Here is a 15,707-nt window from a genome sequence, read left to right on the forward strand (position 1 = left end):
TGAAGCTGAAGTTCCAGTACTTTGGCCACCTGATGCGAAGAGCCGACTCATTGGAAAAGACCCTGATGCTGGGAAAGATTGAAGGCAGGAGGAGAAGGGGACGACAGAGGACGAGATGGTTGGATGGCATCACCAACTCAATGGACATGAGTTTGAGCAAACTCTGGGAGATGGTGATGGACAGGGAAGCCTGGCATGCTGCAGTCCATAGGGTCGCAGAGTCAGACACAACTGAACAATGAACAACAATCAGGTCAAATTAGATGGGATGGTTGGAGCACAGTACTGGAATTGGCAGGTAAGTTAGGTTCTACCATTAAGTTGATGTGAGACATCAAGTCAGCAGGCCTCCATTTCCTCATCTGTATCAGTTTGTACTGAGCAGTTTTCATGATTCCTTTCAACCATCTCTGCATTTTTGGAGTCAATGATATACTCATCATTTTGTGTGTGTATTCAGTCATGTCTGACTCTTTGCTATCCCATGGGCTATAGCCTGCTACGCCTCTCTGTCCATAGAATTCTCCAGGCAAGAATACTGGTTTGGGTTGCCATTTCTTACACCAGGGGATCTTTCCGATCCAAGGATCAAACCCATGTCTCTTATGTATCCTGCATTGGCAGCCAGATTCTATACCACTGAGCCACCTGGGAAGCCTTGATATACTCATAAAACAGTGCCATATATAGATGCCTGATTTCATTGGGAAATAAATACCCAGTCATTAGGATGTTCTGGACAAGGGCAGAGGCACTAATATTTCTCAAAAGGAAAATTTTCTTCCTTCTCACCCTGTTTCTATTATTTAACTTTCTAAACAAATCCCACAACTCTCCAATAAGGAATTTGTTGTTTCCTGTTATTAAGATCAAAATCCCAGCCCATTCTCACTTACACAATTCCTTTGAGAGGTTGGAAAATGTAAAACATGAATGGATAAATGAACATTGACAGAAACAAGAATGGTGTGCCAAAATCCTCTGCTACTTCAACATTATTCACTCATTCTTCCAAAGATTTATGCAACTAGGCAGTAAATGAAGGTTGAGAATGCAAAGATGAATAAAGAGAAAGAAAAAAAGCAATTCTTTCAGAGAGTGCAGAATCCATAGGCAGATAAATCCACAAAGACTGACCAATGAGCTACAGCTGTGTCAAAAAAATGTAGTTATAAAGATTCATAAAAAGGTCAGGAAGGTTCAAGGAATGGAAGACCTAACTGTAAGTACTTTTTCAAGCCGTGATTAACACACTGAGTTATGCTTCACAAAGTCTTTGACACCAATTATTTTATTCCCCAATATCCTATGATGGAGATACATAATGCTTTTATTGCAAGTCTCTTATCCTACTTTTGCAGAAAAAGAAACCAAGACCAAGAGAGATTAATATCTTATTTTGGATTGGAATTATACAGATCTACACATAAAAAGATTATAAAGATATTCCTAACCTTTAAACTAGTAATCTCACACCTAGGAATTTAGCTGCTTTGACCCTTCCCTAAAACCAAAAAATATATTATAAATGTTATTAAGATTTCCCTGTAAAAAATAAACAAAAGATTACCTGTCATCAGTAAATTATTATTGTGCTAATAAAAATGCATTAACCTAAAATCTGTACTCTCCAAGCAGCCTGTTTATTCACATATTATATTCAATCTAGAACAGAAAATAAAAATATTTTAGATAAAACTGTTTTCCAACCTGCATGTGTATTTTTCTAAACTTTTAATGTGTATTTTTCAGATCTCTAGAAACTTGTCTTCTTGATACTGTACATGGCAAACAATCAAATCATATGCTGTAATAAATAAATAAAATTTATTGTCTCATATGAAATATACTTAACCCCTCCCAGTATATATACCCGACCCTCTACTCAACATTCTAATAACAGCTAGAAAAATTTTTGAAAGAAAAGTTACATCATCTTAAGAGAAAGAAGCAAAACTTTGTGTAGCTAACATAAATGGTACTATGCTAAGAAAAACTTCAATTAACATATTAAATATTTTTTTCCAGCCCTTCACTTTTAATCTGTATGTGTCCCTTGCTTTGAGGTGGGTCTCTTGTAGACAGCATATATAGGGGTCTTGCTTTTGTATCCATTCAGCCAGCCTTTGTCTTTTGGTTGGGGCATTCAACCCATTTACATTTAAGGTAATTATTGATAGGTATGGTCCCGTTGCCATTTATTTTGTTGTTTGGGGTTCATGTTTACACCACCTTTCTGTGTTTCCAAAAGTCTACAAGCAATAAATGCTGGAGAGGGTGTGGAGAAAAGGGAACCCTCTTACACTGTTGGTGGGAATGCAAACTAGTACAGCCGCTATGGAAAACAGTGTGGAGATTTCTTAAAAAACTGGAAATAGAACTGCCATATGACCCAGCAATACCACTTCTAGGCATATACACCAAGGAAACCAGATCTGAAAGAGACACGTGCACCCCAATGTTCATCGCAGCACTGTTTATCATAGCCAGGACATGGAAGCAACCTAGATGCCCATCAGCAGATGAATGGATGAGGAAGCTGTGGTACATATACACCATGGAATATTACTCAGCCGTTAAAAAGAATTCATTTGAATCAGTTCTAATGAGATGGGTGAAACTGGAGCCCATTATACAGAGCGAAGTAAGCCAGAAATATAAAGACCATTACAGTATACTAACACATATATATGGAATTTAGAAAGATGGTAACGATTACCCTATATGCAAAAAAAGAAAAAGAGACTCAGATGTATAGAACAGACTTGTGGACTCTATGGGAGAACCCGGGGGTGGGATGTTTCAAGAGAACAGCATCGAAACATGTATATCTAGGGTGAAACAGATCACCAGCCCAGGTTGGATGCATGAGACAAGTGCTCAGGCCTGGTGCACTGGGAGGACCCAGAGGGATGGGGTGGAGAGGGAGGTGGGAGGGGGGACCGGGATGGGGAATACATGTAAATCCATGGCTAATTCAATGTATGACAAAAACCACTGCAGTGCTGTGAAGTAGTTAGCCTCCAACTAATAAAAATAAATGGGGAAAAAAAAAACATATTAAATATATTCATGCTTGATACCACAGCTTTAACCATAACCCAGAGTCACAAGCTGGAATCAAGATTGCAGGGAGAAATATCGACAACCTCAGATATGCAGATGATACCACTTTCATGGCAGAAAGTGAAGAGAAGCTAATAAGCCTCTTCAGTTCAGTTCAGTTCAATTCAGTTCAGTTACTCAGTCATGTCTGACTCTTTGTGACCCCAGGAACTGCAGCACACCAGGCCTCTCTGTCCATCACCAACTCCTAGAGTTCACCCAAATCCATCGAGTCAGTGATGCCATCCAACCATCTCATCCTCTGTCGTCCCCTTCTCCTGCCCTCAATATTTCCCAGCATCAAGGTCTTTTCAAACAAGTCAGCTCTTCGCATCAGGTGCCCAAAGTATTGGAGTTTCAGCTTCATCATCAGGCCTTCCAATGAACACCCAGGACTGATCTCCTTTAGGATGGACTGGTTGGATCTCCTTGTAGTCCAAGGGACTCTCAAGAGTCTTCTCCAACACCACAGTTCAAAAGCATCAATTCTTCTGCACTCAGCTTTCTTTATAGTCCAACTCTCACATCCATACATGACCACTGGAAAAAAAAAATAAGCCTTTTGATGAAGGTGAAAGAGGAGAGTGAAAAAGCTGGCTTAAAACTCAACATTCAAAAAATGAAGATCATGGCATCCAGTCCTATCACTTCATGGCAAATAGATGGGGAAAATGTGGAAACAGTGTCAGATTTCATTTTCTTGGGCTCCAAAATCATGTGGACAGTGACTGCAGCCACGAAATTAAAAGATGCTTGCTCCTTGGAAGAATAGCTATGACAAACCTAGACAGTGTTTTAAAAAGCAGAGACATCACTTTGCTGACAAAGGTCCATATAGTCAAAGCTATGGTTTTTCCAGTAGTCATGTATGGATGTGAGAGCTGGACCATAAAGAAGGCTGAGTGCTGAAGAATTGATGCTTTCAAACTGTGGTGTTGGAGAAGACTCTTGAGAGTCCCTTGGACTGCAAGGAGATCCATCCAACCCTAAAGGAAATCAGTCCTGCATTTTCATTGGAAGGACTGATGCTGAAGCTGAAGCTCAATACTTGGGCCACCTGATGCAAAGAGCTGACTCATTGGAAAAGACCCTGATGTTGGGAAAGATTGAGGGCAGGAGGAGAAGGGGACGACAGAGGATGAGATGGTTGGAGGGCATCACTGACTCACAGACATGAGTTTTAGAAAACTCTGGAGATAATGAAGGACAGGGAAGTTTGGCATGCTGCTGTCTGCGGGGCCATAGAGAGGTGAGACTTAGCAACTGAACAGCAACAACAAATATTTTGTCATTTCCACCAGCCTGCACATCTCCTTTGTTTGAATGCATGTATGTGTGTGTATTTGTGTTTTTCCTTTAGTTCTCTCATCACAGACTATAATTTTAGACTGGTATGATTACTGCATTAATATCAGTTATGTCTTTAACTCTGAAGATTCACAGGGCAAGGGTATTTCTCTTACCATCCATAAATCCTCTACCACTTGGAAAGTTGCATGGCACATGGTAAGTACTCAGAAAATACTCTTTCATGACTGGTCCTTAAGATTCAGGTCAGAGTTCTGTGAACTGTGTCATGATACTGCTATTGAAATACTACTAAGCATTCAAGACCTTACAGGAATGCTACCTTTACTCTCAAAAGAACTCAGAGAAGGCAACAACATTGAAAATAAATCACCACCATCATGGATTAGCAAGGAAATTTTATCAGTTTCAGAAGAACCACCCTGAGAAAACACAATTCTGATACTTTCTTCAGTTTTAAGAAATAAAGTATTGACTTCTCAATGAGCAAATTATTTCCAAATTTCCACTGGGGAATCACATTCACGAAAAGGTATTAAAAGCCTGAAAAATCAAAGTTTAAAAGTTCAGAGTGTCAGTTTCCCTGATTCATGTTCCCCTTTGGCATAACACAGCTTTACCTCCGTCGTTTACTCTTTTCCAGTCTGACTGGAAGGAAAAATGAACTTTATTTAGCCATTAAATATAATGCCCGCTATCAGAGTGAGGTCAGTCACAAAGGACACATGACTGAATGCCAGGGGCCCATTTAACTATGACAGCCTCTTTCTAGGTGCTTCACGTGGCTGCAGCTCCTCTAGACTGGAACCATGTTGACAGTGATGGGTTTTTAAACAAGACTTAATAATAACATCCCCAACTTTTGATAGTCCACCTATTCAAAAAAAGGATACATTCACTTACTGGCCCTAACATAATGGACAGAACTTTGTAATCATTCAGGTAATAAATTCTGACAAAAATGGAGAAATATCTCCAAGAAATTGAATTACCTTCTCCTTACAGAGATACTAGGTGTCCTGGGTTATAATTCTATTCGAAACTTATTTTTATTAATATATGATCATACATACAGAGAACATTTTCACCATAATCTAAGTTATAGTGACACAAGTTACTTATTTTGGAAATAGACTCAGAGGTAAGGAAAATGGCCTGTTTTATTGAATATCCGCAGACGTTACCATTCCATGTGCTGTGTATGCTGTGCTCAGCTTCATCCAGCTCTTTGTGACCCCAGGACCTAGAGACGGCCAGGCTCCTCTGTCCATGGGATTCTCCAGGTAAGGATACTGGAGTGGGTTGCCATGCCCTCCTCCAGGGCATCTTCCCGACCCAGGGATCGAACCCACATCTCTGCATCTCCTGCATTGCAGGCAGATTCTTTACCACTGCGCCAATATGTTAATTCCTCCAGTAGTCCTTGTAGGTGATCAATATTATCTCATTTTACACATAAAGAAACAGATTCAGAGAAATGAAGAAAGTTTTCCAGTTTGCTAATGTGTTAAGAAGTAGAGCCCATATTCAGTCTACAAAACCTGGTTTTTTTGCATAACTCCACCTACTTTTTTCTTCTGGACTAGATTTGCCAACCATACTATATTCCCATCTCACACTGCCTTTTGCTATAGTGACTGTTACATAAGGAGTTCTCTTTCCTCAGGATCCACTCTGCCAGGACAGAAAAGTGTAGACTTCTCTGTAAGGGCACTTGGCAGGGCTTTTCCCCATTAAAAAAAAAATATTTATAGGGGTGTATGAAGTTTAACAGTCATGCTTACCATGTGCTATAGACATAGCAATTCAAATTGTGATGCTTGTGGGAAACTCAAAGAGGAAGAACTAAAGCATGAAATAGGGAACAGAATTAGGGTTAATGAGGGTCATGGCAGCATTGTTCATGGTTGTTAAAAATAATGGAACTAACCACACATCTCCTGACAATAGATTGAAGAATAAACTGCAGTACACTCATTTGATAGAATATAATACAGGAATGAAGATGAGCCAAATTCAGCCTTCCACGTTAAGCAAAAGGAGACTCGGTGCAAAATATTATGAAACAGTTTCAAAGGTTAGGGAGCAGTGGATGATAACGGGGCAGCCACGAGGATGTTGTGAATGTAGCAGCAAGGCAGAAGCCATGAGACCATCAATAGGCATTCATTCATTCAACAAATGCTGACTGCCTGCTAACTACAAGGCTCTACTAATCCCAGAAGGGCACTAGTGAATAAGAACAAACTGGAACTTACTTTCCAGGTTTTGAGACAAGATGGTCAGTTTGGTTTGAGACAGGTCTAGTTTAATTTAAGGTGAATTGTAGTATGCGGGTGAAGGTGTTTATATACACTAGAGGCTAGGGTCTAGGAGAAAGATAAAGAACAGAAACTGAGATTTGGGAGTCACAAAGAAATGAAAGTTGAAATCATAAGAGAAGAAAAAGGATTCTGTGATAGGAAAATAAGTTAAAACTGAGAACTAACATTAGAAAAGTTCTGTAAGTCAGGGACAGCAAGAATAGAAGGCATCAAAGATAAAGGGAAAAATCAACCAAAGACCCAGAAAACCAGGGTGACAAACTGGCAGAGAAGGCAAAAGAGGAAACACTTTCATAGGTCAGAGGATGAGGAGGGGAGTTTTCCGAAAGGCGGGTAAGGGCTGGAGTAGGAAAACAACGGGTTGGATGCCACTGCATCTCTGAGGGGCCATGTTGCCTTTGCCATGTTCCTCTCCTGGGAAAGCCAGAGAGCCCCAGTTATGCTCAGAAATTCCAGGTGGAAGGAGGTCGTGTGGCAGTTCCTTGCAGAGGTTCAGGGTCTGCATGATGCGCTGAAACAGAGGTGGGTCAAGAGAGATGGGGTCTGAGAGCAAAGCACAGAGACCACCGAGCCTCAGCAGAAGGTACTCCTTTGACAAGATACTGAGAAGTGACAAGTTCAAAGCAACAGGATGCAGTGTGGAGAGCAGGGTGAAGGGGTAACAGTGACCACAAACACTGATGTTGATGTCCAATGTCAGCATGAAATGGTGGAGAAGGAGAACCAAGTACTCACCACTCCCTCATGCCCTGACTTTATGTAGGACTCCATGGAAACTTGAAATCTAGAGGAGAAGGAAAAGATGGTGAAGAGCTCTGATTTGACTGAGAAAATATGAATTAGATGATTTTACCATAAATTAACTTTGGTTAGGTTTCCATAATTTGGAAGAATTTGGCTCAAAACAGAAATGAAGAGAAGAATGAACACCACATAGAAGATGAGAGCCCAGAAGCTAAAGATTGGCTGTTTGAGTGCAAATCTCAGTCCATCACTTATTAGCTGGACGACCTTCTTTATGCCTCAGTGTCTTCCCTTGTAAATAAGATTAATAATAGATTTACCCTATAGAGTTTCTATGAGGATTGAATTGACATTTCGACACTACATGGAGTAGGTCTTGATGTGTCCTGGGCCAAAGAATGCTATGCCTTACACTATTTCTTATAGACATAACCAAAGGGTGACTTTATAATCATTCCAGACTGGGGAATTAGAGACAGACTATAATGACCACCTTAACATTAAGGTAGAGACTGCTGGCAACTCCCGTTTATTCTCTCATGGTCAGAGCTAGCTTATTCACTGCAGTCTTTCTAGATGTCAGCTGGACGTCCTGAGTGAGTTCTTATATGAGAGTAAGAGTTCTGTGTCAGATTAAGGCCAAAATGATAGAATCTACCATGTTCTTTTCCTCTCCAAGCACCAGGAGTGAAGACAACTCCCAGGCTGGCTCAAAGCTCTGTGGGAAAACGGCAGCGCCCCTGCCAGCTACCACTCTGAAAGACCACGTGGAAGAGGGTGGCATGCCCACCTTCCATCACTCATTTCTGTTACAACAGTGAGAAATAAATTTCTACTGCATTTGGAAAAAGGGCAATTTGTAGACTATCATATTGGTTATTATACTCTAACTGGTTAGTGAAATCTCAAATAGAGAGAGTGCTACCTATGTAGTACATAGGTATATCAAGGTTTATACAAATTAGATTTATGAAGTCTAGCTGAAAATGAAGTTATATAGCTATGTATATTTTCACAAGTTTTCCCAAACTCCAGTAATTTTTACATCAGTTTTATAACCTTTGCAGGATTGAAGTTACCATGTTTATCCCGAATGCTTGGAACATATGGCTCATGGTAAGTTCTCAATAGTTATTTGTTAAATGAAAATGTGGGAGGGGCAGGGGTGTGCATCCCAGATGGCTCAGTGGGTCCATCTGCAACTCAGGACACGCAGGAGACATGGGTTCGATCCCTGGGTCAGGAAGATCTCCTGGAGGAGGGCATGGCAGCCCACTCCAGTGTTTTTGCTTGGGGAATCCATAGAGTTGCAAACAATAGGACAAGACTGAAGTGACTGAGCATGCACTCACGTGTGTGTGTATGTATGTGTATAGATATACATATATGTATATACATATACATACATATCACTGGTACTTAATATTTTTCTTTCATTATGTTCACCTGTTGAACTTAAATACCCACATTAATATTGTATTAAGGAAAATATGCACTTTTATATATACCCATGTGAGAATAAGTAGATACACACATGGAGGTATATATATATAAACATAAATATATATGAAATTATGAGTTTGCTGGTTTGTTGTTTCTTTCAGTTAATATTTAAACAACTAAAATTCTAACAATTACCTGAATGGGAATGAAGTCCAAAAGGGAAGGGATATATGTATATATATATGAGTGATTCATTTGGCTATATAGTAGAAACTCACATAACATAGTAAAACAACTATACTTCAATAAAAATTTTTAAAAATTAAATTAGCAGTCTGTTCTTTCAACCCAATCGATTTGCATACTACCACAGATGGAAGTATTACACTTTCAGAAATACCATTTCAATGCAATTAATTTGCTTATTTTGCAGTCTCCCAAAGCATCCTCCTCTTTCATGTCATGGAGTAGACCCACCCCTGTGAGGCGGTAGTGCTCACTTCCAGAGAGAATGTAGGCATCACAGGGAAGCCCAGTGAATTCCTTAGTATGACACCATCTACTTGATAATAATAAATATGGATGTGAAATACAATAATGCCTTGGAATCAAATACAGCATTCAGTATCTAGTTTGCTGAACTTTATGAATCCTGAATCATTTTTTCCATGTTTCTAGGTAATATGAAGTATCCTAACTCATGATTATAGAACTTACTTTTCTACATTTCTAGACAGGTCAGTTGCTTAATAAAAAAATATATAAATAAATATAGGTTTAAGAGAACAATATCATGGAAGTTAGGTTTATATTTTGTGTTACTTTGAAGAACAACTTTTTAAAATGGTGATCTCTTCAAGTAACCTAGACTTATCTGAAGAATTTAAGAAAATAATTAGTTTGAAACCTGACTGCAACTATAACATTTCAGCAAAGTGTTTAAAGTTTTGTAATTATTTCAGAATATTAAAAATTTTTTAATATTTTTAAAATGAAAAAATTTTTAAATATACATTTTTGATCCAGACATTCTCTTTAGAATTTCTTAGAGAAAAAATAAGTACCAATATATAAATACAAAGGATATTTATTGAATCATTGTTCATAATGGGAAACAATCTGAATATCCAATACTAAGAAAACAGTTGCATGAATTATGTGACATCCATCCCATAATATACAAGGCAAGCATGGAAAAAAAAAAAAAACAGCTTAGATCTCTATATACTCTCCTGAGGATCTATGTTATACATGGATAAATGAAAAATGCAAACAGTAGAAAAACATGTACAGTGGGCTCTCATTTTTATAAACAGTTTTGTACCTGGATTTATGTTTGAATGAGTAAGAATAATGGTAAAGGTAAAGGTATACACTATATTATCTTAGGGAAGGCAAAGGAGAGAAAATTATTTAATTCTTTATACATTTTTATATTATTTTAGTTATATAATAACCATATATATATTTTTAATTTAAGAAACCTGACATTAAAAATAATTTTTTCCCAGTAGCAAGGAAAATTCTAGTCATTTTTAAGGTTGGACATGACTTAGCACTTAGTGACTAAACACTGCCACCACCACATACAGCCATTGAGAAAAAGTATTTGGAAAGAAACCACATTCATTTTTAAGGTTTAGTCATTTTTAAGGTTTGCCTTTTTTCCTGGCAACTAAAAAATTTTTTATGTAATTAGAAAAGTTTGTTTTCTAGTAATTGTATATGCATGTCTGTTTTAATATTTACTATGTACTTTTTATATGTGGTTTTTTTATTAAAAGCCACAAATTTACAGATTTACCATAAAGGTGGCAAAACTATTGAACAAATCTGGATTCATACTAAGTTCATAACACAGTTTGGAAAAATAGCCAAAATGTTTGACTTCAGTGTTTTTCCAAAACTGCTCTTGTTAACTTTTAATCAATCCTGTTGACTGAAGCTAATTAAAATTGCACCAGCTTTAATGAGTCTAAGGGGAACTTAATTGATGTTCTCCTAACAAACAAGTATTTTAAGAGAGAAACCCAAGTCGAAACTGGATTCATTTTAACAATGCCAGAAGCCAGTTCAATCTAGGGTTTTTTGTTATGGATGGGTGATTGGCCTGGGAATGTGATAAATGAACACTGTGAAAAAGAGCTGAAGTTTAAAAAGATATGACTTCATTCAGGCACACTCAGAAGTGCAGGAAATTATAAATGTGTATGTACACATATAGCTGGACCTTCCTGGTGGCTCAGTGATAAAGAATCTGCCTGCCAAGCAGGAGATGCTGGTTCAATCCCTGGGTCAAGAAGATCCCTTGGAGATTGAAAAAGGCTTCCCACTCATTTTCTTGCCTGCAGAATCCCATGAACAGAGGAGCCTGGAGAGCTACAGACACGACTTAGCACTTAGCGACTAAACACCACCACCACCACATACAGCCATTGAGAAAAGGTATTTGGAAAGAAACCATAGATTTGGAATGCAACAGAAAAGTGGATTCTTTAATTTGGTTTGAAAAGTTCTTATTGAGAGCATGATACATTCATTCACCTCTTTGTCTCAAACATTTTATTTAAATTTTATATTACCTGTCAAGTTCCGTACTGTAAGAATAAAACAATGAAAAAGACGAGCCCTGTCACAAGTCCAAATGATGCCATTTTAAGAAATACAAGTACCACCTCTTCTCCAGGTTCTTTACTGCTATCCATCTGAAAGCTGTTATAAGAAATACACAGATCTGAGTTGACTACAAATATTAATGTCTCCCCTGGAGTTGTACCTGAAGTATAATTGAGGGTACAGAGATACATAAGAGAACAGATATACCATAAGGCCATTTCAATATAATGGTGAGCATCAAAGTCAGAGATGTACACACCATGGACAAGGGTATGTCAAACTCTGGGGAATGCTTTCTTGAAGAAATAATAGCTTTTACCTATGAAAAAAATGAAGGGTCACTGGTAGATCTGGGCCAGAGCAGAAAAGGGTCCAGGAAGAGGCCCCTTAAATAGAAATGTGGGTTCACATGGCAGAAAGTCGACATCCTGTAACAAAAAAAGTAGTTTTCTTCAATATAAAGAAGAAAATTTATACTCTTCCTCTCTTTCCCTTCTGAGAAGTCTCAACTTCTGGTGAGACCTGAAGATCCCCTCAATCTACACTATTAATATTATCCGCTTTGGGAATGACCAGGCAGCTGGAAGGAGTGAAGTGGAAGACAAGAGTTCACAAAATAAGAACTTTGTGCCTCTGTAGAGAAAAAACTGTAACCATGCCTCAATGTAACGTAATGACCTCTATTCATGAAAATGGGCTGAGAACAAGGAAATCCAGTGTGCTTACAGAGATACACTGTGAAAGCAAGAAGGGAATGAGCAAGAGTGTTACTTTAAATGTACAAAAGAATTTTTCCCTAGCATTTTCCAAATCAACTATTTTTAGAGCATCAAGCCTCTGTCCAAAGCTCAGAAATTGAAGACTAAAAGTTGTTTTTTGTTTTTTGTTTTTCCTACTCTCATTTTTCTTATGCTGTTGCACCTTGGATCATTTTTAAAAATATGTTTCCAATCTTGACATAAAATCATTTATTTCTTTCATTCAGTTCAGTTCAGTTCAGTCGCTCAGTCGTATCTGACTCTTTGCAACCCCATGGGCTATAGCATGCCAGGCCTCCCTGTCCATCACCAAATCCTGGAGTTTACTCAAACTCATGTCGATTGAGTCAGTGATGCCATCCAACCATCTGATCTTCTGTTGTCCCCTTCTCCTCCTGCCTTCAATCTTTCCCAGCATCAGGGTCTTTTCCAAGGAGTCACTTCTGGCATCAGGTGGTCAAAGTATTGCAGTTTCAGCTTCAGCATCAGTCCTTCCAATGAACACCCAGGACTGATCTCCTTTAGGATGGACTGGTTGGATCTCCTTGCAGTCCAAGGGACTCTCAAGAGTCTTCTCCAACACCACAGTTCAAAAGCATCAATTCTTTGGCTCTCAGCTTTCTTTATAGTCCAACTCTCACATCCACACATGACTACTGGAAAAACCATAGCCTTGACTAGATGGACCTTTGTTGGCAAAGTAATGTCTCTGCTTTTTAATATGCTGTCTAGGTTGGTCATAGTTTTTCTTCCAAGGAGTAAGTGTCTTTTAATTTTGTGGCTGCAGTTACCATCTGTAGTGATTTTAGAGTCCCCCAAAATAAAGTCTGCCACTGTTTCCACTGTCCCCATTTATTTCCCATGAAGTGATGGGACCAGATGTCATGATTTTTGTTTTCTTAATGTTGACCTTTAAGCCAACTTTTTCACTCTCCTCTTTCACTTTCATCATCTTGATTCCAGCCTGTGCTTCATCTAGCCCAGAGTTTCTCATGATGTACTCTGCATATAAGTTAAATAAGAAGAGTGAAAATATGCAGCCTTGACGTACTCCTTTTCCTATTTGGAACCAGTCTGTTGTTTCATGTCCCAGATCTAACTGTTGCTTCCTGACCTGCATACAGATTTCTGAAGAGGCAGGTCAGGTAGTCTGGTATTCCCATCTCTTTCAGAATTTTCCACAGTTTATTGTGATCTACACAAAGCCTTTGGGATAGTCAATAAAGCAGAAATAGATGTTTTTCTGGAACTCTATTGCTTTTTCAATGATTCAGCAGATGTTGGTAATTTGATCTTTGGTTCCTCTGCCTTTTCTAAAACCAACTTGAATATCAGGAAGTTCACAGTTCATGTATTAGTGAAGCCTAGCTTGGAGAGTTTTGAGCATTACATTGCTAGTGTGTGAAATGAGTGCAATTGTGTGGTAGTTTGAGCATTCTTTGGCATTGCCTTTCTTTGGGACTAGAAGGAAAACAGACCTTTTCCAGTCCCATGGCCACTGCTGAGTTTTCCAAATTTGCTGACATATTGAGTGCCAAACTTTCACAGCATCATCTTTTAGGATTTGAAATAGCTCAACTGGAATTCTATCACCTCCACTAGCTTTAGTTCATAATGATGCTTCCTTAAGGCCCACTTGACTTCACATTCCAGGATGTCTGGCTTTAGGTGAGTGATCAAACCATTGGGTCATGAAAACCCTTTTTGTACAGTTCTTCTGTGTATTCTTGCCACCTCTTCTTAATACCTTCTGCTTTTGTTAGGTCCATACCATTTCTGTCCTTTATTGAGCCCATCTGTGACATTGTACAGGAGACAGGGATCAAGACCATCCCATGGAAAAGAAATGCAAAAAGGCAAAATGGTTGTCTGAGGAGGCCTTACAAATAGCTGTGAAAAGAAGAGAAGCAAAAAGCAAAGGAGAAAAGGAAAGATATTCCCATTTGAATGCAGAGTTCCAAAGAATAGCAAGGAGAGAAGAAAGAAAGACTTCCTCAGTGATCAGTGCAAAGAAATAGAGGAAAACAACAGAATGGGAAAGACTAGAGATCTCTTCAAGAAAATTAGAGATACCAAGGGAACATTTCATGCAAAGAGGGTTCGATAAAGTACATCACTACAAACAAAGCTAGTGGAGGTGATAGAATTCCAGTTGAGCTATTTCAAATCCTGAAAGATGATGCTGTAAAAGTGCTGCACTCAATATGCCAGCAAATTTGGAAAACTCAACAGTGGCCACAGGACTGGAAAAGGTCAGTTTTCATTCCAATCCCAAAGAAAGGCAATGCCAAAGAATGCTCAAACTACCACACAATTGCACTCATCTCACACACTAGTAAAGTAATGCTCAAAATTCTCCAAGCCAGGCTTCAGCAATACATGAACCGTGAACTTCCAGATGTTCAAGCTGGTTTTAGAAAAGGCAGAGGAACCAGAGATCAAATTGCCAACATCTGCTGGATCATCAATAAAAGCAAGAGAGTTCCAGAAAAACATCTATTTCTGCTTTATTGACTATGCCAAAGGCTTTGACTGTGTGGATCACAACAAACTGTGGAAAATTCTGAAAGAGATGGGCATACCAGACCACCTGACCCACCTCTTGAGAAACCTATATGCAGGTCAGGAAGCAGCAGTTAGAACTGGACATGGAACAGCAGACTTGTTCCAAATAGGAAAAGGAGTGCATCAAGGCTGTATATTGTCACCTTGTTTATTTAACTTATATGCAGAATACATCATGAGAAATGCTGGGCTGGAAGAAGCACAAGCTGGAATCAAGATTGCCAGGAGAAATATCAATAACCTCAGATATGCAGATGACACCACCCTTATGGCAGAAAATGAAGAGGAACTAAAAAACCTCTTGATGAAAGTGAAAGAGGAGAGTGAAAAAGTTGGCTTAAAGCTCAACATTCAGAAAACTAAGATCATGGCATCTGGTCCCATCACTTCATGGGAAATAGATGGGGAGATAGTGGAAACAGTGTCAGACTTTATTTTTTGGGCTCCAAAATCACTGCAGATGGTGACTGCAGCCATGAAATTAAAAGACACTTACTTCTTGGAAGTAAAGTTGTGACCAGCCTAGACAGCATGTTAAAAACAGAGACATTACTTTGCCAACAAAGGTCCATCTAGTCAAGGCTATGGTTTTTCCAGTGGTCATGTATGGATGTGAGAGTTGGACTATAAAGAAAGCTGAGTGCCAAAGAATTGGTGCTTTTGAACTGTGGTTTTGGAGAAGACCCTTGAGAGTCCTGTGGACTGCAAGGAGATCCAACCAGTCCATCCTAAAGGAGATCAGTCCTGGGTGTTCATTGGAAGGACTGATGCTGAAGCTGAAACCCCGAACTTTGGCTACCTCATGCAAAGAATTGACTCATTGGAAAAGACCCTGATGCTGGGA

The sequence above is a fragment of the Odocoileus virginianus genome, unplaced genomic scaffold (genome assembly GCF_023699985.2).
Source record: "Odocoileus virginianus isolate 20LAN1187 ecotype Illinois unplaced genomic scaffold, Ovbor_1.2 Unplaced_Scaffold_3, whole genome shotgun sequence".
NCBI lineage: Eukaryota > Metazoa > Chordata > Mammalia > Artiodactyla > Cervidae > Odocoileus > Odocoileus virginianus.